Source organism: Vicugna pacos, chromosome 5, assembly GCF_048564905.1.
Source record: "Vicugna pacos chromosome 5, VicPac4, whole genome shotgun sequence".
In the NCBI taxonomy this organism is placed as follows: domain Eukaryota; kingdom Metazoa; phylum Chordata; class Mammalia; order Artiodactyla; family Camelidae; genus Vicugna; species Vicugna pacos.
Window position 1 is genome coordinate 93,371,685 of NC_132991.1, and position 23,084 is coordinate 93,394,768.

Below are 23,084 nucleotides of genomic sequence, written 5' to 3' on the forward strand. Positions count from 1 at the left end.
TCACAGATCTGTGCCACCCCAGCCATGTCCTCCCGGCCACCCTGTCGGTGGCAGCAGGCTCCTTAGCTCACGGCCCCAGACCTCAGCCTGCAGACCAGCAGCCACGACAAGCAAAGGGAAGGGGGCGCCACTGCCCCCGCCCAAGCCCCGTGCACCGCAGCCCCTGCATTAATTTCAGAAATTGACAGAGCCCCTTTGGCGCCATGGCTGGAAAAACAAGAGGGTGGGAGCATGATAAGAAAGCTCTTGCTTAATTAAAAGCACGTTCATAAAAGGTTGGGTCTGTCAGGAAAATGACAAAGGCAGCTAGAATTTGAAAATCAAGCCCTTCTCTCTTAGAGATTTCTTCCCCGCCCTGGTGGATTCCGGATGCTGCGTTTTCTCTTCCAACAGAGCCTGAACATCCCGGCTGGGGTGAGCCAAGTGCCTGCACTGTTTTCAAACAAGTGGCTCTTTTTCCCCAAAGTGACCCTCCTCTCAAGCCCACGGCCAGGACGAGGCACACTGGGCCCCATCCGGAAACTCGGGGATGGCTGGGGAAAGCACAGGCGGAGATTTCGCAGGAACAATGGACCTTTGATATCCTCGCATGGAAATGGCTTCTTTCAGAAGTCCCTCCGCAGACGGGATCACTGCAGCCAGCGATGGAACCGGCCAAGTGTGGATTGAGGAAAGTAAAATTTTAGCAATGACCTGATAACTATTTTCATCTCTTTGAAAACAGAGCTGTACAAATTCTTTGTATTTCCAGAAGGCAACCTGGGGCCAGTAGGGAAATTGCAGGGGGGCCATTCTCTGATTAACAGAACAATTTTCCAACAGCTAACACTTGTCAAATAGGAAATGGCGGGCGGTGAGTCAGCCCCACCTCTGGCCATGCTGAGAGACTAGAGGCCTGTTTCCTGACACTGAGGAGGGGGACCGACATTGTCCGACATTGCGGACAAGGGGAATGGGACTAAATTAACATCTGCCTATGATCTAAAAATTATTTGGGCCTGAGGCTCCTTGGAAAATATTTATTGCTCAGAACTTTGGAAAACAATTGTTGCACATTGCACATTTTACTGTTTACCTGTCAAATCCGTTTCTGAATAAAAATCCATTTGATAAAGGAAAAACCTTTTAACACTCTCCACTGGTCTGAGGACTTCATGGTTCCTCAGTGAAGCATTACAATCCGCACACACGGACAGCATTCTCGCCCCTGGTGCCAAGAAGTACAGTCGAGGGGGGGAAAGTGTTTCTTAAATAAAAGTGATGTTTCCAGTTGGCCAAACAGATTATTTTTGCTATCAGAGAAATTGACTTCTTAAGATGTTGCGATTAATTATGTCTGCAAAACAGAAAATCCATCAAAGACAAACCGATCTTCCTTTCAGAAAACACTTACAGATTCCTACAATGTCGCTGACTGCATAGGACGTCCCGTTAATAGGCGCCCTGTCTCCAGAGACATACCTGGGCGCATTTTCTCCTCTGACTTCCCCGGCTCTCGGGAGACTGATGACCTGCGACAGAGCCAGGGGGACACTTGGTGCCATGATGCTGGTTCTTGCGAACTGAAATGAAAGTTCGCCCCTTCCCCTGCTCTGCAGAGAGGAGCCCTATGGGGTAATCAGTGAAAAGTGATTCTCTTTCCAAGGTGACTTCGTTGGCCAGTCCTGTTGGCCTTACCATCCAAATAGTCCCAGAATCTTGGCCATTTTTGCCACATATCCTGCTAACTCTCTGGCCCCATCTGGGCGACCCCTCGACCCCAGTGCAGTGGCGCCTCCTGGGGCTGTGCGCCCAGCCTGTAAGTGGCAGCCCTGCAACGCGCCCGCGTCCCTCCCCCGGGTTCCTGCAGTTGCCTCCTGGTCAAGCTGCCTGGATCCATCTCATCCCCTTTATGTTTATTCTAAAAACAGCAGCCACGGAGGGGTCCTGTTACAGCCCAAGTCAGATCGCAGGCCTCCACAGCTCCACCCCACCAGGGACCCTCATTCCAACCAGAGTAAAATCTATAGTCCTCCAGCGCGTCAGCGCGCACGAGGTCCAGCCCCTCCCCGCCTCTCTGAGCGGCCCCAGCCCAAGCGCACTAACTTCTGTTTCTAGGAGGGGCCAGGCCAGCGCGCCTCTAGGCCCCACGACTGCTGGCCCCGCTGTCAGGGACCCCCTCCCCCACGGGCGCCTCCGGGCCCTGCTCCTGCTCCTCTGGTGTTTGATGCAAATGTCACCTGCTCAGAAGAACTTACCCCAACCACTCTTGCTAACATTTCAGCTGTCCCTTCACATTCCCTGTCCCTCTCCCCTGCTCTAGGTTTTCCGTAGCAGTTATCACCACTGACGTACTACAAAACTGGCCTGTGTGTCGTGGTTGTGTCTGTCTCCCGCACAAGGAAGCAGCTTGTCTGATGGCAGGATTATTACCTGAAGTCTGAGTTTAAGGGATAACAGAAAGTTTTGCAAAAGGCTTCGCACTGGCCTGAACGTCGAGCAAATGATACGGAGGTGCTCAGGAGAACATTCTCTGGAAAGGAAGGGATTTGAGAAGGTGTGATGGTGGCCTTCTTTTATTTGAAGAACAAGCTGTGTGTCGTGCGTCTGCCTTCAAGGTTCCTCGACCTGCCCACACGCTGACCCAAATTCCACCTGGAAAAGACATCAGCAGAGCATGAGCCGCGGGCACCTCCTTCTCACAGCGGAGGGCACTCACCTCCTCACATCCTTGCTGGGAAAGTGGTGAAAATTGGGAGCAGCCCTGATTCTTCCTCTGTCACATCCCTGCCCCCTGTTATGATAAGCAAACCTCACATTTTCCTAGCAGCTTCCATGCTCTCAACTTGCTGGCGTTTGCTCTGTCTTTTCAGGAGTCACTCCCGCTCAGATTCTGGAGGTGACTTTCGAGCCGGAAGACACTGCCGGGTTCCCAGGACCCTGTGCTTCCGTGTCTCAGCTCTCCTCTGTGAAGCTCTGTGAAAGGATCGGTGTGCACAAACGTCTAGTCATTTTCCATCACTGCGGCTTCGAGTGGGTGGGTGCTCAGCACACGTTCGCCGACAAGGAGGAGGGGAGGAGGAGGGAAGGTGCCAAAGGGAGACCACAGTGGTTTAGCAGAATAGGATGCAAAGCACCGACTTAACAAAGAAGTGGGAGAAAACAGTAGCAGCAGATAACAAGAAGAGAGCGGAGGGACAACCTTTGAGTAGACGCTGTAGGAACCCACCTCAGCGCCCTCCGTGGCCTCTTGGTGCAAGGTCGTTCTGCTGCCGTGACCCTCTGCTTGGGGACTTTCTCTGGCTGTGGAACCAGGCTTGGCTGAATGAGCTGGAGAGTTAGCGTCCCGGAGCAGCCCTCAGCCACAGTGGAAGGGAGTGGGTGGGTAAGTTTCCAGCCTGCCACTCCTTGGGTAGGAGGGACAGCCTGGAAGCAGGTCCTCTGCAGTCCCCAAAGTGCAAAACAGGAATGAGCCCTAACTGCCCAGACTAGTGACCTGCTCACTGGGGCACCTGGCATTGCTTCCTACCCTCGCCTGGCACTTTCCCCTACTCACTCACCGTGGCTTTTAGGATCACCTCCAGTGCTTATGCTCTCCTCTCGGGGGTGGGGCCTGCTCCTGAAGGAGCCCAGTCTAAGACAGACCCCACCCGCATAGGTGTAAGTCCCCGCACAGATGTGAGACACATAAAGAATGCTGATAGGCGCCCCGAGTGGTTCCAAAAATGTGGAGAGTTATTAAACTTTCCCACTGACTGGGGAATCTCAGACCTGCCACAACGGCGGACCAGTTGTAAAAATAATTTAAAGCAATTGCATGCTCCCAGCCCCGCCCCAGGGAGCCCAATGCTTTCATTCCTTGTTCTGCGCAGATTGAGATCCTGAGTTCTTATTTTCATTGATCTTTTTACACTCTGCTCTGTAAGAAAATTTCACACGTGTAGCTCAAAGTCCTTCTGTGTTCAACCAGCCCCCAGGCATCACCCACCCAGGACAGTCAAGCTCTAAGCATGTGAAATGGCTGGGATGGCCAGTGTCCACCCTGGGAAGTGGCCCCTGCAGGAACAATAAAAGTCAGTATTAATAACTGAAATGTACATAGAATGGGTTACATTTTAAGTTTGTGGGCAGTTATCTAATCTGATGTTTTGTATAAAATTGATGGACACACCACAAATGACAAATGCTGGAGCACTTGTGGAGAAAAGGGAGCCCTCCTACCCTGCTGGTGGGAATGTAATTTGGTGCAGCCACTGTGGAGAACGGTATGGAGGTTCCTTAAAAAACTAAAGATAGAGCTCCTGTATGATCCAGCAATCCCACTCCTGGGCATATATCTGGAGGGAACTCTAATTTGAAAAGACACATGCACCCCAATGTTCACAGCAGCACTACATACAACAGCCAAGACATGGAAGCAACCTAAATGTCCATTGACAGATGACTGGATAAAGAAGTTGTGGTATATTTATACAATGGAATACTACTCAGCCATAAAGAAGAATGAAATAATGCCATTTGCAGCAATATGGATGGACCTAGATATTATCATACTAAGAGAAGTAAGTCAAAGAAAGAAAAATGTCATATGATATCACTTATACATGGAATCTAAAAAAATGACACAAATGAACTTATTTACAAAACAGAAACAGACTCACAGACATAGAAAACAAACTTACATTTACCAAAGGCAGGGGAGAGATAGATTAGGAGTTGGGATTAGCAGATACAAACTACTATATATAAAACAGATAAACAACAAGGTCCTACTGTACAGCATAGGGAACTATATTCAATATCTTGTAATAACCTATAAAGAGAAAGAATAGATATGTATAAATGAATCGCTGTGCAGCACACCAGAAACTAACACAACATTGTAAATCAATTCTACTTTAAGGTTTTTAAAAATTGCTGGACACAAGCCTCCCGTTATATAATGACCTCGTCTGCTTCGAGCCGATTTCACCCCGGGGGTGGGTGGTGCGGGCTCCCTGGCATCCCTTCACAGCATGTGTTCTTTGTAGAAAAACAACCTCTTACCACGTCTGCACTCCTCTCCAGAAGGTCACCTCCCTGAGAGCTGACGCGGTCCTCACCCACCAACCTCGTGCCCTGTGTACATTCAGGAGATTCTGGTTGAGCGAATGAAGGATGAGTGGATGGATGAATTCTTTCCTGCTGGTTTTCTCTCTATCTCGTTGGTGTCAGGAACCCTTTTTTCCAAGAATCTGCCTTCTCCATTAAGATGATCATATTTTAAAGGGGTATTTGGCGGAAGACATATGATTAAATTTGTTTTTATACAGTCTAAGAGTTTGTCTTTTAATAAAATAGTTTAACACATTTATTTTGCCATAGTAACTGATTTGCTTGGTCCTTATTCTGGTCATCTGAGTTTACGATTTCTATTTTTTATGTTCCTCTCATGTTTCCAATTTATTTCCTTTCTCCTTTTTGCCATATTGCTCAAGCAAGGCTTGTTCTCTTTTGCCTTTAATGATTTGTGTATTTTCTGTTCCTTTTTAACATTAGTAATGCCAAAGTTTATAAAAGCAATGCCTAAAATGTAGAATAATATATTTTTCATCAACACATATTAACTGCATCTCTTAGCTCCTACACATAGGATGAAGGAGTTAGCATGCAGCATTGTACTAAATTGTTTTCTTTGGCCCTTACTCCCTTCCAAGGTTTTGTTGAAGTCATTAGGAACTTGAAATGCAGACGATGATCATTAAATTATTTCTGTATATCAAAACATTTCTTTTCAGCATGATTTTTACTTCTGCATTAAACACAATTGTGTTATCATTAGTTGCACATTTCATGGGGTCGGTTTTATACTGTGTCTTCCCCATTATTGCCTTCCATATTTGATTGCTGCTCAGTTTTCAAGAGATCTCCGCTGGTGACTTTTGCTGTAGGACACAATGGCCCTTCTAGTTACGAGAATGCCGTGATATGGTCACCGAAGTGACAGGACGTGGCAATATTGAATGCTGGGATCACTTATTTCCCACCTAAACCCAGAAGCTGATGCTCCAGTGACTGGTATTTCATGCTGCAAAGGAACCTAAAGGCAGCCTGAACTGTTTTTGTCTCCGTTTGGCAGATTACCTGTGCTTCTAGAATTCTGAAATTTTCACAAAATGCATCTAGTTATAAGCTTCTCTTTTTAAAATCCAAAATGCAAATAGTTTTTTTACTAATTTGAAAATACATGTTCAGTTTCCTGCAGGAGCCAATCTACTGTTTACTCTTTTGATGAAAAGCAAAGCATAACTTCCCCGCTTTTCAGTTTACGTTGTTCCCTTCCCCCTGAAGCGCGTCTTCAGGTGTCTTTGAGAGCGTGATCGGCTACCTCAGGGCTGACCTCGGGCCCCCCGGGCCCCAGAGCAAGCCGTCTGCGTGCGGAGATGTGTCCTCCAGCTGAGCCCCTTCATTGAAGCCACGGGTGCTGCTGGGACACCGCATGATTTTCAGTTCCCTGACGGTTCAGGGCAGGGATAGGGCTGTCTGTGAGTCCTGTGGGGACAGTAGGGACAGAGGGAAGATGTCAGCCCTGATGGGAGTGCACAGGCCCCACTGGGGAGGCAGCCCCAGGAATGGGCCCGTGGGAGGTGTACCCAGCTGGCCCAGAGATGCCACGGCAGAGGTCCCAAAGAGCCCACTGGGAGAGGGGAGGGCCCCCCTTCACCAGCTGTGCCCCCCACACAGGTGGCCCCACAGCTTTGCCAAGACCCCTCCCCTCCTCCTACCTTCCCCCCGGTGCTTGTTGTCCAGACTGGGATCTTGGCGCCCAGGGAGCATCCTGGGAGGCAGCTCTGTCTTCATCACTGTGCCTGAAGACGCCCCTTGTGTGCTTTCTCTGGCTCCCTGAAGTCTGGAGCCTGCTCCCGCCCAGACCCCCTTCCCTAACTGCCTCGGAAGCCCCGGAAGGCTGCCGTTCTTGAGTGGCTCCCGACCCCCTGCAGGGGAGCCACGGCTCCTCGCAGAGCTGCCTCGGCACCAGTTCTCTGGTCTGTTTCCAGGATGCGCCTACATCCGACCTCCGGGAGACGCCAACGCTCCGCCCAAAGCGGGGCGGGGCCTTTGATCTGGAGGCGCAGCGGCCCCGCCCCCCACACCCCCGAAACCCCCGGGAGCGGGTCAGCGGGCGCCTGTCCTCGCTGCAACAGCGAGTCACGTTCTGTGCAGTTTTTAGTTCGCCTATACACGCTAATCCTCTCATACCACTGGCTGATTTCAAATTAGGACTATTTTGTTGCTTTACATGTCTTCCAAAAGGAGAGCACATGTTCTAGGCTTTATTCCCATGACACTCGCCGCGTTGGCGGGGAACACGTGGGCGGACCTGCGGGCATCCCTTGTTTGTACCGTGGGATAATGAAAAATACGAGATCTGAGAGACTTTGCAGGACAGATATTTGAATGTAGTGTTTTATTCTTTCTTCTAGAGACCTGGGGAAAGGTCTTGCCCTACCTACCACGTGAAGCAATTATTTTTCTGGACAGCTTCCCGACACTCCCACGGAGAGAGAGAAAATGACAGGTGATTAGGGGACGCAAGCCACAGGTCCTCCAGCCTAACGTGGCAGGAGGGCGCTCGCGACACCTAATTTATCAACGCCTCTTTTCCCTGCCGGAGCCAAGTACACAGAACCGATCAGCAAACAGTGAAAGAGAAAGTCATTCTTCACCTTTTCCAGGAATATATTTTTGTTTTGGTCAATTTCCCAAATAAATTATGGTCTTGTCTTCCCGCTGCATTGGTGGAATTCTTGTGAGTGTTACTTAGTACATTTAGAAGCTGTGCAAAACCCAAACATAGTCACAATGTAAAGAAAAAAAAGTTAGCTAAGTTGAATGCTGAATTTTTTGTGTTGTTCCACTGGCTCCGGTTGCAGCTTAATCATCACGACCTTTCGGTCCTTGATGCCAGTTTCAAGATGCAGCACAAATCAAAATTTCAAGAGTCTGGACGCTTTGTTTTCCTGTAACTCATTAGGCATTTCCCCATGTGCTGTGATGAATGTTCCTCTCGGCCAGGAATTTTATATCATGCATGCGTGTCCCTGGTTTACTCAGCAGAGTAATTCTAAGGATCTATGAGCTAATGATGCCTGTGGTTTTGAAACTTCATTGTTATTATTTGTGTAGAGCATTTTAAAAATCTGTAGACAGGTTATTAAGAGGATACTGAGCAATGAAAACATTATTCGACTTTATGACTGTTTATTGTACCCAGATGTTGTGCGTTTCAAGCATCCCGGAGGGTTAGTCATGATGTCAGACACCAAACTCTGACTTCTCCTTGCAGATACTGACCCTAAACTCTTCTCATTAAACATGAAACACTTACACTGAGCAAGTGCTGTAGGCCAGGGCAAAAATCAGCTCTCAATAAAATAACATGGCTCAGTTAAGACTTAGGGCATAATTGAAGATCCAAACAGAGCTTTGGCTACTGTCAGAATGCTTGCCTGGGGAAAAAAAGGGTATATTGTGTGTGTGAGTTTCAATTTGATAGAATGTTCTGTTTGGAAAAGAGACTGATGATGTATACAACCAAGATGAAATAAATCACTGCAGCAAACATACAGGAAAATGTTCATTTTTAATGAAAAGGAAATCAAGGCAAAGCAAAGCTGGACACGTGTTAAAATGAACTAAATTCCTAGTAAGGGCCAGGCAATCTGCTCATTGTAATCAGAAGGCTTTTGGCCATTAGTCAGTGAAGACACATCTTGGGAAAATCGTAGTGTGACCAGCAAAATTAGCCCCCTTAGGTCCGTTAGATATTAAACCACATTGTAAAACAGATCATCGAAGTAACAAGGAACTAACTTTTAAAAGGACACTGAGCTGCACAACAGAATAAGCAAAAATAAGACAATAATGTGTAAGGTTATGTAATAAGTAAGCTCTCCATTTAGGGAGAAGAAAGGTTCTGTAACAAATGACGTTTGGTGGCTGGTAAGTAACCTGGAGAAAAAGAATCTGGAATGAAATAATCTAGAATGAAACCCAGTAGAAACTGCACTGACAGGCTCTCCAGCCTTCTGGGTTCCTCTTGGCTTGGCCCACGGAGGGAGACAGCAGGTAGGAGGGAGGAGAGAGGCAGGGGGTGCAGGACGACGTCGCCCGGTCTCCAGGCCAGGTGGTCGCCAGAAGCCTACTTCCCTGCCCTGACGCCCGCAGCCTGGCTCACGCAGGCTTTCCACACAATTATCCAGGTTCAGGAAACTGCTTAGCCTTTGCTCCCTTTAGAGGAAGAATGATCCAGCTCCAGCCACCGCCAGGTCCTGGTGGATCTCCCTCCACTCTGCTGGTGCTGCTCTGATCATCCTTCAGCTCCCATCGGGTACCCAGTTCTGCTGGGCCATCTGCTTCCTCCTGGTGCCCTGGGGCGTGGACACTAAGCTTTAGCCTCGCGTGCAATTTCAGAATCCGGGGTTTATCTCTTCATCCAGGATTGGAGAGGTCGACACTGCGGTTTATGCTCCAGAGATGTGCAAGTGACTGTCGGCTGTGGGTTAACATGTGCTCTACCTCTGTGGTCCTCCCCCAGGGCCAATTCTGCCCCTCAGGGGACACCTGGCAGTGTCTGGAGACATTCTGGGTTGATACAGCTTGGGAGCAGGGTGCTATCGGCCCCTTGTGGGTGGAGGCCAGGGATGTGTCTGAACATCCTGCAGCACACAGGGCTCCCCAGGAGACAGCGGTCCAGCCCGACCCAGTGGTGCTGCTCCTGTGAAGCCTGCCCTGACCGCAGAGGAGCAGCACACTCACAGCAGCAGGCCAGCAAAGCAGAGCCCCCTCCGGGCAAAGCTGATGAACCTATTTGGAAAATGAAATCTCTACCATTGATCCATTCGTGCGTATGAGCCAGAGGTGGAGGAGCAGCAGGGCGATCTTAAGAAATACTGTTCTCAAGCTCCGAAAGCCCAATTTACCCACCTCCATGCTCGGCACGGCCCGCCCAGGTGAGCTGGGGCTCTCCCACCCGCTCCCAAGAGAGCCCGTGCTGGCTGCTGTCGAGCACGGGGAGCTGTAGTCAATATCTTGTAGCAACCGAAAATGCAAGAGAATGTGAAAAGGAATACACGTACGTATGTGCATGACTGAGTCACTGCGCTGCACACCAGAAACTGACCCAACGTTGCAAACTGACTATACTTCAATTTAAAAAAGGTTAAAATATATATATTTTTTAGAAAATTCAAAGATAATAAGGAATTTGGGGAAGTTTTGAGCAGTTAACAGCCACACTTAGATTCTTTAAATATGATTCATTGAAGATTTGTATTAACTTACAAACGGACTCAAATGTGCATTATGCACATGTACGCACACATACGTGTATTATGCATTATGTATTAACACCTGACTCTACTCCTAAAATGTCTAAAATACAAACTTCTTGAAAATAAAAAGGTTGCTACAAAGACCTCTATGAAGGGGGCAGCTTTTTGAGAAATATGCAAGGAAAAAAGCGGCATAGTCATTAGTCATGGAAAACATAGAAAACAAGCAAATAAAACCATTTTGAAATTCAAGATTCCATTCACAGGACTTGAGGATTTGAAAAAAATAAGAAACCGAATTGTGTATATATGATACCATCATAAAAAACCTTATAAAATTACTTAAGAGGTACTCAGTAAATTGTTACTGGATGAAAGAGCAAAATTACAAGGCCTTATTAGAGGGTTTTTTTTAAAAGACAAAGTGGAGAAACATTGCGTTCTCTTTTACAGATACACTGTGACTCCAATTAAAATATAAACAGGGCTCCTTTTTACAACTCGGCCCAGTGATGATAAATTCATCCAGCACAGTAAAGCAGGCAGGAACGAGGTTGCCCACAGACCTGAGGAAGCCAAAGGCTCAGGGTTCCTCGTTTTCTCTGTTTCACAGGGGCAGCTCGGACCTTTTGTGCTTATAATTTTGTCTTGTTTTTCTAAAGAGGGTCCCCAGATTGTGTAATCTCCCTGATCCACAGAACCTGGAGCCTTCCCCATGTGGGTCTGTTAAACAGAGGAAATGAACTGAAGCTTAGCCTTTTTAGAAAGCAGAGTATTAACCCCTGTAACAATAATAAAAGCCGAGCAGAACTGTTAAGAAATAAAAGTAAAGATGAGCGAACAGCATATCCGTAGCAGAGCAGAGCCAGGACCGCACATGGCGGCAGTCCTCTGAAACCCGAGGCGCCGGGGTGAACTGTGCTATCAGCAATGCCGGGATAATCTGGTAGCAATTTGCAGAAAAACTAATTTATACCCATACTTTACACCATAATCCCTGAATCAAGAAGGCTGTTTGATCATTGCCAGCATATTCAGAGACAAACATCAGCGGAAAATATCTTGCCTTTGATGAGATATAATATAATTATTTTTCAATCTTAAAGGGGGCATGAAGTTAACAGATAAGCAATTCCATTTGAAGAAAATGTTTACTGTGTTGACTAAAATAAAAGGACTTGACTAGAATGTAGAGGGAGACACAGAAGATAAAATATTTACATGAATTATGTCAACAAATATAACATTGATTATGCCCTTTGCATGTTTGGAAGGATTTAAGAAATGAATCAAGGTCAAGTACAAAAAAATGTGCAAAGTACAAAAGAAGGTAAAAAGAATAAACCAACACTTGAAAAAAAATGGCTATAAGCAAATGTGAAGTACAACTTTAAACTTAAACTGAAAAAATAGTTAAAATAATAACATCAGTTGCTGGTGAAATTGGGCTGAAACTAATACACACGTATGCAAGTGTGAGTGTGTGTGTGTGTGACACACACTGGGTAGCATGTGACTGTAAATCAATACAAACCTCTTGGAAATGACTATATTATGGCAAGTACATTTTTAACCTAATTTTCCCACTTCTAGGAATTTATCTAGAAGGGATATTAAAAGAAATGGTTAAACAGAAGATATAAACAACTAAATTTTAAAAGGGAATTATTGACACAATATCTGTTAGAAAGAAAGAGAACAACTTAAAGGTTGAATAATGGAAAAACAGACAAGTAAAGACTGGTGCTTTAATCTGATGGACTATCACATGGTCATTAAGCATCACTGTTTAAAGACCACGTAGAAACTCGGGGCAAGTGTATGGTATAACATGAAATGAACCAGTTGCATGAACCCAGAAATGAGGTGAAGAGATGCCTGTCCCCACCCCTGACCCATCTGAGTAGAGAGCAGGAAGTGAAATTCAACAACTCTGGCCCTGGGGCGTGTGCGTGTGCGTGTGTGTGTGAGAAACAGAGATGCGGAGGAGAAGAAGGTGTTCAGGATTAATGGGAAATTGTCAGGTATCATAACTTTAAGTAAGAAAACAGTGGACTCCCCATATTTTATAAAATAACCCACCTCCCCATACTGCGGTTCTGTTAAGATTCTGCCTGTCAGGACCAGATGCTCTTAAATGTCAAAGCCAGAATGAAGATATCCATTACCTGCATATAAACCATGAGATCTTGGCAGGCAATTTTTAAACATCAAAAGAGCGCTCTAGGAATTCCAAATAAAAACTGAAATCTTACTTTCATTTGCTTAAAAGAGTTTGCTTTCTTCTCACCCTCTCACTGTTGGTCAGAGATCCATTCCACATCAAACGGGATGTTAGTTTCCACTTGGGGAGAAATACAGTTCAGTGTGACATCAGCCTTTCTAACTTCAACCTTTGGAGCCAAGTCCCAGTCAAGAAATGAATTTTTATAGCGCAGTTAAAAGTAAAGACTGGGAACACTGTGAAATCCTTCACAATCTCATAGTCCTTCTTTCCATCAGTCAGATGGGAAAGTCTCTTAGTCCCCCACGGCCCTGGCGGCGGTGTTCATCACCTAGACATCCATCTCCGCCAGAGATCACGCTCCTGGAAGTACAAAATGGAACTCTTTAACTTTTTAGATGAAGGAATGTACCATTTATAGAATGAACACTTCGACGCTACAAATCAGGCAGAAGGGCTTTGAACATACATTTACGCAAATAGCATTGAGGCTCAGTTTCTATTGAAAGCTGTTTACTAAGTGTATACAGTTTCTTGGAGGTGTAGATGTGTGCGTTGAGGCCCCTTGTGATGATTCCACCACAGCCCATCCCATTCAGCTTGAGGGAATCAGTACAGAATCCTCGAATTTTCACATGAAGTCAGCACTTAGAACAGTGCCTGGTACATGGTGAGCACTGGATAGATTTCCTCTGTTATGATGATGATGATGATGACATGGGGTGTATGTGTTTTCTGAGAGCTCGCCAACAATGAAGAGTGTTTTGGAGGAGGCTCAGTGGGCTCAAATATTTTGGAAATGTTAATGTTTACACAGGGGTCGCAAAGATATTGACTAAGAATAGAGTGGAAATCTTCAAGGGTAGAATGTATTCCCACTCAGCATCCACTGTGTGCTTTGCAGTCCATGGAAAGTGCATGATAACACATACAGAGAGAGACATCGCTCACGGCCTGAGAGAATGAACTCGTATAATGTTCAAGGTCAAATATCTCATGGGGCGGGATGTGGACTATAAACAACACACCACTTCTGGAGGTTTTTCATGATGAGGTATTAATCCTAAATTGGCAAGGTGACAGCTGGGGAAAACTGTGGGGGTGGGGACCAGAAATGAAAGGCCACAAGGAAAACAGGAGAGAAAAATAAATAGCTTAACTCCTGTTTTTTAGGATGAGAACAAGGAAGGAACCGGCCAGCTCAGAGCTTGTTAGATTACAGCGGTGGTTCCCACATGTCACCCCTCCCTCTGTAACCACACGTGACTTTGCAGTGACCGCCCAGTCTGACCTTGGACTCAGGGCGGGGTGTGAGCAATTGTGATGCTAACAGAAGCTTGAAATGTGCTTGTGTGACTGGTCTCTGTCATGTTCCTCTGCAGTCACATAAGAATGGGCCCAGTCTGGGCCTAGGGGAAGACACTGTGAACAGAGCCGATGGGTCCAGTCACCCAGCTGAAGCCACCCTGGGCCAGCCGAAGGCCACTGGAATCCAGACCTGGACCCAGCCACGATCAGCAGAGCTGCCCAGATGATGACTTCCCTCACCCCCCAAAAAAAACAGGAGACAGTAATCTCCCATTTTGTCTCCTAAATATTCCTGAAACCTGTCAGTGTTCCCCCATGTCTGCAATTATCATCAAAAAACTATTTATTCACCACTTACCTACCCCAAGCTCTAAGCCAGCTGTCGGAACCCAACAGGGAGTGAGCCAGGTGAGCATCCTAGAGACTCATCAGTCTCTCTGTATCTACTCTAGCTCCCCTGATAGCATCTCCACCCTGTAATCAGGGTGGCACTCCATGCCCAGATCTCATTATGTCTTGTCCTACTGAACCCTCCTGAGACACCTCAAGCCCATGAGAGGGGGGTCCTTAACATAGGCCAAGGCTTCTACCCTTCAGCAACATCTGCCACCATGCCCCTCCAACCCCTAAACTTTCAGGTCACCATGCTTCCTCTTAGCATGGAGACTTTGCTCTTTCTATTCCCTCTACTGAGAATGCTGTTCCTGCCAGTCTCCAGCTGGTTAACTCATTCTTTAACAAGCCTAACAAGTTCAAGTTCCCTCTTACAGGCTCTCATGTGCTGTGCTCTCCTCCATCCTTCAGAAAACACTTGTGATTTTACAGCACCATTAGATCAGTATCTATGCCCTCCCCCTGTCCACTGCTAATCTACAAACACCACTGCATTCCCAGAATCTAGCACCCTGCTCAGTAAGTATTGAATGAATGACTTCTGTAATTTCTGTTTCAAATATAAAGAAACAAGACTCAGGAAGGGCACATAACTTAGCCAACATCACGTACTGAGTAAACATACAAATCTGACTTTGAATCCAGAAACTCTGATTCTAAAGTCCACGTTCTCAAGTTTTTATACCACTAGGATGGTACACGTGGACAGAGCCAGTGCTTGGGCCTCCGTCTTCACTGCTGCTGGAGCTGATGGCCGGGTCAGCCAAGCGCAGGCGCCCAGGGCTGCAGACAAGCTTCCCTGGCTCAGAATCTTCATCACTGCTGCGTCCACACCTGCCCTGTGTCCAGGGGCTGCGGGAGAACAGGGACGCTCCTCTTTGTTTCTTCAAACTTCTCTGGCCTTTAATTTTCATTATTAAAAAAAAAAAAACTCGACCATGTGAGAGACCATTAAAAGAACTCTCTCATTTCAAGGGATCAACAGCTCATGAAATGGTCTGTCTTTGTTGGTGCAGAGAAAGGCCGTGGTGGTCAGGTTTCTATTAAAAGCGGGTAGTTAAGCAACAGTCCTGAGGCAAGCGGGGACGTGATTAATGCGCTGGCACGGTGATGGATGACAGACGTAGGAGAGCTTGAAGGAAATTAATGATATTTTGAATCTTTAATAACAGTACATAAGTATCTAAAAGAGATTTCTCCATTACAACGTAACGCTTTGAAATGCGAAGGGAGCTTTGATGACAACTGTGTACCGACTTTGTGGACGTCTGTGGACAAGTGATGGAGGGAAACAGGAAACGAAGTCAGCTGCATTTGTCAGAGGCTAGGATGGGGCTTGAGCCTTTATTTTCATTTTCTTTCCTATGATCGTGATGGGGTTTTGTGCCACAAATTTTCTTACAAATAAAACACCAAGTGGAATGCCGACTTCCTTAAAATATATGTATATTTTTCATCCGGATATGAATATTAAGTTAATCGATGCCCTTTTCCCCTCCTGCCAGCCACAAAACCCCTCTCTGTTCCGCCCTGCGAATGTAAGCTACACGCAGAGCCATTGTTCTTGAGTTTTTGTCCATTAGGAGTTTGGGAAAATGCACGCTCACCCCAAAAGGAAAGGGTCAGATGTCGGCAGAAGGAATGCCTTCAGGGACAATGGACCATTGTGGTACCCGGGGCCCTGATTAATCATCTACATCCCCAGGAAAATTCAAAGCAGTGCCGTGAGAGACACCTCGGGTGAGAGGCTGCCTCTGACGAGGACGGGAGGCTTGCTCTGAGCGAATCTGGGAGTCCCCCGGGTCACAGGACTCACGGTCGGGAATGCAGCCTGGCGTGTGGCAACCGTTAATTAAATTCCCACTTCTTCACACCCTGGCTTGTTTTGCCACTCGCCGGACGAGAATCTTACTCGAGACTGTAAGTAAAAGCGCTGTGAGATTATGAAAGCGGGCCGCTAGCAGCATCTTAAGACATTGCTGATTTGCTTAAGATTCCCCACAGCCACAGAGCGAGTCCGTGGGCTCTGAACGTTACCCTCGTGCAGATGGAGAAGGTTACACTGGAAGGCTGGTAATTTCAGAACCACATCCAAGGACCGTCCCTGCACAAGTTTGCAGATCGCCTCAATATTGCTTCACAGCGACGCGGTTGCCTGGGGGCGCTAATGTGCCTCGTCCAAACTCAGTGTGCTTCCGCCAAGGGCCTGAGCGGGGTTTCCCGCGATAACGGCTCCGGCATTAAAGTAGTCCACCAGCCGCCAGCGAAGACATACAGACGGCCAGCAGGCGCAGGAAAAGGTGCGCAATATCACCAATTATCTAAGAAATGCAAATCAAAACTACAGTGAGGTGTCACCTCACACCAGCCAGAAAGGCCATCATTAAAAAGTTCACAAACAATAAATGCTGGAGAGGCTGTGGAGAAAAGGGAGCCCTCCTACACTGCCGGTGCAGCCACTGTGGAAAACAGCGTGGAGATTCCTTAAAAAACTATAAGTAGACTTAACATATGATCCAGCAATCCCACTCCTGGGCATATATCTGGAGAAACCTGTAATTGGAAAAGACACATGCCCCCCAATGGCCACAGGAGCACTATCTACAACAGCCAAAACAGGGAAACAGCCTAAATGTCCATCAACAGATGATTAGATAAAGAAGATGTGGTGTATATATACAGTGGAATACTATTCAGCCATAAAAAATAAAATCATGCCATTTGCAGCAACATGGATGGGCCCAGAGATTATCATACTAAGCAAAGTAAGACAGAGAAAGAAAAATATCATATGAGATCACTTATGTGTAGAATCTAAAAGAGTGAGACAAATGAACTTATTTACAAAATAGAAGCAGGCTCATGGACACAGAAAATAAACATGGTTACCAAAGGGAAAGGGCAGGGCTAAATTAGGAGTTTGAGATTTTCAGATATTAACTGCTATGTATAAAATATATAAATAATAAAATTTTACTGTATAGCACAAGGAACTATATTCAATATCTTATAATAACCTATAACAAAAAAGAATATGAAAAAGAATATATGTATGTATAACTGAATCACTATACTGTACACCAGAATCTAACACAACATTGTAAATCGAATATACTTCAATAAAAAAAAAACATAGCCCACTGGATCTTATATCCGCTGAACATCACGAAGATTGGCTTTGCTCTCTTAAGGGAGAGTTGTTCCTTCGATTTAAATAACTTCTTCAAATGAAAACATGACCAGGTTTTATCCACATGAGGCTAAACCAACCAGATGGTGCGAGACAATTCACCTCTGAGTTCCCTAATTAGATGTGATTAAATGTGATTAAATGAACTGACTGCTGAACGTCCGACCTGGCGGCCCGGGAGCGCCAAGCCCGGCACCGCAGTCACAACACGCTGTTCTCCTCACACACAAATTTCATTCCTGAGCCACAGGTTTTGGTTTCGAGAACTGTTGATAGGAAACGGAGACAGGAAACGGAGCCAAAAGGGCGCAGCTTTGAAAAACCAGGACCCGAGAGTGACTGGTCTATGGAGGGCTCTCCTGATGGACAGCCCTTCCCAAGCTCAGCCAGGCATTTTCTGTAATTGAAAAGGGAGTTCTGGAGACAGGAGGCCTCAGATGGGATAATATGAATAAAGAAGGGAGAAAGTACGTCTTAATCAGAGAACGTGTCCTGAGGAGAAAAAATTAGACAGCCAGAAAGTCATCTGTGTGAGAAAAGAAGAGAGAAGGAAATTTGTAAAAGAAACCAGAGCAGCTTCGGGCCTCCTTGGCCCCCTGACCCCCAGGAAGCGGCTGCCCTGCTGTACAAAATTCCAGGAGCCAAAACACGCTAATAACCCCTTTAATGTCTGGCTTCCTTCTTCCTTCCTTCCCTTCCTTCCCTTTCCCCCTCTCTCCCTCAGCTTCTGTCCACTCAGCCCTTGTGCAGGAAAGATGCAGGATACTGATGTGATAAACACAGTCTGCAACTGTGTTCTGACTTCAGTTTTGCTACCAGGTCACAGTGACCTAAGTGTATGGGGCCCCCATGGCTCCACTGAGCAGGAGGAGCAGTGGACCAGATGACTGCTCCATCTCTGTGTAGACTCACTGCCCTGGGACTGAGCTTGGTTTGCTTTCTGGTGGCAGCAATTCAACAGCCACCCTCTGGGTGTCCCAAAAGAGTCTCCATAATGTGCATCAAGGTTATCAACTATTTCCTTAATATATATATATTAATTAAGTGTAATAAATTAACTGCCTAAAGATATAGAAAGAATGATAGAGGTAATCTTATTAACCTTGCCCTCATATAATGATTTAATGCATCTATTTCTGTCATTGCTTTTGGGGATCTTTGTTTGCAGGCTCTGCTGACTGCTACAAAGGAAATTACAAGCTCTAGTTATTCTTAAGGGACTCTAATTCCATTGGAGAAATCAGAAAGTCTCCAAGTTCTCTGGTTGGAGAAATCAGACAAAATCAGGAAACAGTTGGGGAGAATAAGCTGGTAAGAGAATAAAGTAAAAGGTAGAAATGGCAGAATCAGGACTCTTGGGGTCCATATTAACTAATATACTCCTTTTACCTCTTAGGCCTCAACCTTCTTGCCTACTAATGGGAGAGCTGGACAACATGCGCCCCCAAGGTGTCTCTCTGGAATACAAGTAACTGACACAAACATCCTGCCCCAGCAGCTTAGGGAAATGAGAAGACGTGTGTGCCAGCTAGTGTGAGCCACACATTTGTGACAGAGGCTGGGCAGGCAGTGTGGGTCATAGTTAGAAATGATCACAGGTCCAAGCCAGGGAGGCCGCTAGAGATCACTGGAGGCAGGGGACAGGGAGGGCCCAGATATCCAAGGTATCCAGGAGTGTGTGTGTCGGCTACAGGGCAGGGGGTGGGAGAGAGTGCTGGGCTGAATAGGCGAGATGCCCACCCCTTTCCGATGAGGACAGTGACCTTTCCGTTTTGTCTCGCTGTCACCGTGAAGATCCCAAGGGGAGGAATGCTAGGATCAAGTGGTATTGTTATGGGGGCCTGATTGCCCTAAACAATGCTTGGTCTCAGGGCTTCTCCCTGCCCTCACCTGAGCGACTCCTGGTGTCACCATCACAGCAATATCTCCAGAGTTTGTCCCCTATTGAGAAGCCCTGACAGGTAAAGAAGGCTGAGACCCAAGGTGGGAATCCTGTTGACATTCCTATCAGCTGGGATTCCTGCCCTAATTTGCCATCCTCAAGAACAGAGAGATTTTGAGCTGTTCTTGACGCCAAAGATGATGTAACAAACTGGGGCTTGGGAGGAGCCGTCCAACAGACAGTCACTCCAGCCCAGGGCAGGGGGGTCTTTCATTCTGTGGTTGACCTTTGAGCAACTGAGCATCTGCAGCATCTGCTTACCTATTATCAGCTGCCCAGTTTTTCAGGCTTAGTCCAGAAACCACTGCAGAACTGACAAAGTACAACCCAACCATGTTTGCTACCAAGCTTCTGGAGTCGCCTGGACTTCCAGCATCTCAGCCAGCTCTGACCTCACCTTCTGCTTCCTCTGGCTCTGAATTTAGCTCTCAGGTGCCCCTTCACTGACAAAGCTGCCCCTGAGGACAGGTACACGCACAGCACTGGCCCCTCTCACTGGTCCCTAATTCTAACAATCTGGAGGAAAAGATGAAAAGAAAAAAGAAAAGGGAAAAAAGGAAAAGAAAGGAAAGGAGAGGACAGGAGACGGGAGGGAAGGGAAGGGAAAGGAAGGGAAGGGAAAGGAAATAAGTATAAAGTAGTATAATAAACTAACTGCCTAAAAACATAGAAAGAACAGTAGGGGCAATCCCATTAGCCTTGCCCTCATGCGATGCTTTAACTCTAAATCCTGAGAAGCATTTGCGGAGATGGTGTTTGAGCTGGGTCTTATACTGCGGAAGGGAATTCTAATAAGCTGACGGGTGCTCTCCTCTCTATCCTGAGCCGGTAGCAGACATCACTAATTGGTCACCCAGTGGCAGACATCACTCATCAAACATGGCTCCCTTTCTCACTGAAATTTGCAACCCTTCCCATTACCGGTCCCGCAGGCTCCCCTCCTCATGCCCAACAGGAACAATCTGTTTATCATCCCTTCCCTGTTCTAGACAGTGACCAGCCATTCTGGGACCCAGGGCTCAGAATCAAGGGGATTCTGGAAGGGACAGGCAACTACTGATAACTCGGGGGCCTTAGCGCCTTCTCAGGCCTCAAATATTCCTCCTCCACTACAGAGTGTGGTCATAGCTCCATGTCTGCCCACACTCAGAGCATCTTTTTCTGTGCCTCCTGCAGGGCAGGAAGAGAACGGGGTCCCTGCTCACGTCCACGTAACCTGAAGAGTGATTCCAGCACTGTAAACACCAGAGGCAAAAGAACGTCACTGGAGCCCTCTGTAGCTTTCTGGAAAGGGAAAAAGAGAAATAAAGAACTTTGATTAGCCATTAGCTTTGTGTCAGGCGATTTCAGACATGGTGCCTGCTTCAATGCTTTAACAGTTCTGAGAGGCTTGTTAAATGATAGACAGATAGATAGATAGATACAAAGAATTTTTTTTAGCTACAAGCATCATTTGCAATGCCAGTTGTTTGACAACTGTTGTTTGGATATTTCTGACTTTTCCTATAGGCGTTCACTGCTATTGTTAACTGCTCAGGGTACCCCAATGGGCAGTCAGACCCTGCCTAAAATTAGGAATTCTTTGCAATTTGCTATTCAGTATCTGAACAGCAGGCGGACGTCCAATGGGCCATGATTCTGATTTGAATCCCACGGGATTCTTTCGTCCTCGTCTCCTTCCCTACTATACTCTTGCATCCTCAACCGACAGCAGTCTTTTGAAGCCCATAACTTTCTAAACTTCAAAGTTTTTTCAGTGCCTAAGTAACAGGAGGTTCTCAGAATGGAAATACTGACTGGGTACCCTAAGCACGGTATAAATAATATGCCTCTAAGAACTTCCAGGACTTCAAAACCATCCTTGTTAGTGTAGGCGGCTGCTGCGAGATCCCACCCCTGTGTGATGTCCTATTGTCAACATCAGAGACAAGAAACTTGGGAGGGGACACTTGCTCATTCATATTGGATTTTTATCAATTTCCCTCCATAAAACATTAGACATGCGACCACCTGAATGTGCCCCCGTGACTGCCCTGTGCAGTCGCACGACTGTGCTCACCAAAGGGAGCAAATACTTTACCCCGTTATATTAGGGAGCCTCTTAGCCAAAATGCTCCAGAGAGAGTTTAAACCCTTGAGGGTTTGTAAATATTTTTTGTTGGGACATTGTTTGTTGGAACCCTAACCTCCGTTAGACACCTCACTTTCCTAAATAAAGATGTAATGGCAGCAGTGATGATGAACGCAGGTACCGGGCTCTCTGTGGGCAGCTGCGAGGCCGTGAGCTTCGCCTGCGTTGGCTCAGGTAGCCTCTGTAAGACCCCCTCCGAAGACGTGCAGACTGAGCAGGGGAGAGGGAAAGACAACCTCGTGTCGAAGATGATGAGAAGCAGGAATTTGACTACAACCAAAGCCAGTATTTTTTATCTTCTCTTGAAATTCAATCTCCTTGTTTTCCTACAGTCCAGGAAAACATTCTTCAATTGATCGATCCCAAACATATACCATATGTATGTGTACATACATATATACACACAGACATATATATGTGTTACTTCTCTAGTGTTTTAAAATCTAAGTCCATCTACAAGTTCTATACATCAGTAATTATTTCACTCCATGAAATGGGAGGTAGTGATACTTTCATTTGGCAGCTTGTAAACCCAGTCAGACAGAATCAAACCCGTTCCCCTGAGCTCCCTGTAGGAAGGTAGCTTTGTTCCCTTAAAAAAAATGTCCCCGACCTTCATTAGCTCCGTCACAAACATCCCCTGCGGCTTATTACTGCGTTCATTACTTGGCTCTGTTCGAGATTTTTCTCCCAGATGTTCTCAATTGGGAGGTTATGTTACGCTGCATGTGAGCTCTTCCACACTGTAAATATTTGACTTCAGTACTTTCCGTGGCTTGGAGAACTTCAGAGTGGCCACTTCAAACACTGTTTCGGAATTGTCTCTGCTCCTGTAAGGTAGTTCTGTACGTTGAGAACTTGGAGCTGGTCCCTTGCGGGCTCCGTGCACCGTTCCTTCTCTGACTCTGATGTCTGGACGTGCAGGGTACCATCGTGCCTTCAGCACGTCTAGGGAGGCCCGCTAAGCGTATACAGGGCAGCTCTTCTGCACAAATATTTTCCAGCTAATTTCTCCTCCATGGGGGGATCCTCCCGTTCACCGTATCACTCCGTCTTCAGTGCTGCATCCTGACCCAGCACACTGAGTGATGCCTGACTTACCGGATCCATCGTTCACAGCTGAAGCGCCCTTGGCCCCCCTCCCTCACGACCTCAAGCTGGACCTACCTCCTGCTCATCACCCTTCAACCAGAGTCCCTCCTTACGATGTCTTCCCTCCCCCAGCCCACCACCCTTGGGTCATTTTAATTAGCATGTCCTAATCACCATGTTAATATTAATGCATCATGTTAATGAGTAATAAATCAATTTTGTGTCTTCTGAGGACAGGTCCACATAGTTAATCTGACTTTTTAAAAATTGCATTCATTTGAAGTTACACAGATTTTTTGTTTTGTCCTGATTTACCAATTTATAAAAGACAACTAAATGAGGAGAAGAAGAGTGGGAAGGGATAAACTGGGAACTGGAGATTTGCGGATACTAACTACTGTCTATAAAATAGATAAACGAGTTTCTACTGTAGAGCACGGGGAACCCTATTCAGTATCTTACAGTAACCTACACTGAAAAAGGACACGCAAACCAACGAATGTGTGTACATG

At 46.5% G+C, this 23,084-nt stretch overlaps 3 long non-coding RNA genes across 5 annotated transcripts; 1 reads left to right on the plus strand and 2 right to left on the minus strand.

The window, feature by feature from the left end:
• Nucleotides 1–1,005: 1,005 nt before the first annotated feature.
• Nucleotides 1,006–3,347, minus strand: LOC140696509 (uncharacterized). The gene is made up of 4 exons (XR_012072965.1): nt 3,209–3,347; nt 2,797–2,955; nt 1,462–2,634; nt 1,006–1,336 (listed from the first exon to the last, which is right to left on the minus strand). It is a non-coding gene; the product is annotated as an uncharacterized lncRNA (long non-coding RNA).
• Nucleotides 3,348–6,173: 2,826 nt separating this feature from the next.
• Nucleotides 6,174–7,058, minus strand: LOC140696510 (uncharacterized). Its single transcript, XR_012072966.1, has 2 exons — nt 6,744–7,058; nt 6,174–6,510 (listed from the first exon to the last, which is right to left on the minus strand). It is a non-coding gene; the product is annotated as an uncharacterized lncRNA (long non-coding RNA).
• A 6,860-nt stretch (nt 7,059–13,918) lies between these two features.
• LOC140696273 (uncharacterized) lies at nt 13,919–20,677 on the plus strand. Of its 3 annotated transcripts, none has more exons than XR_012072413.1 (5): nt 13,919–14,232; nt 18,576–18,718; nt 18,804–18,940; nt 19,621–19,817; nt 20,526–20,677. It is a non-coding gene; the product is annotated as an uncharacterized lncRNA (long non-coding RNA). The 3 variants fall into 3 exon arrangements; XR_012072415.1 differs by having other exon boundaries at nt 18,804–18,875; XR_012072414.1 differs by lacking the exon at nt 19,621–19,817.
• The last annotated feature ends 2,407 nt before the right edge of the window (nt 20,678–23,084 follow it).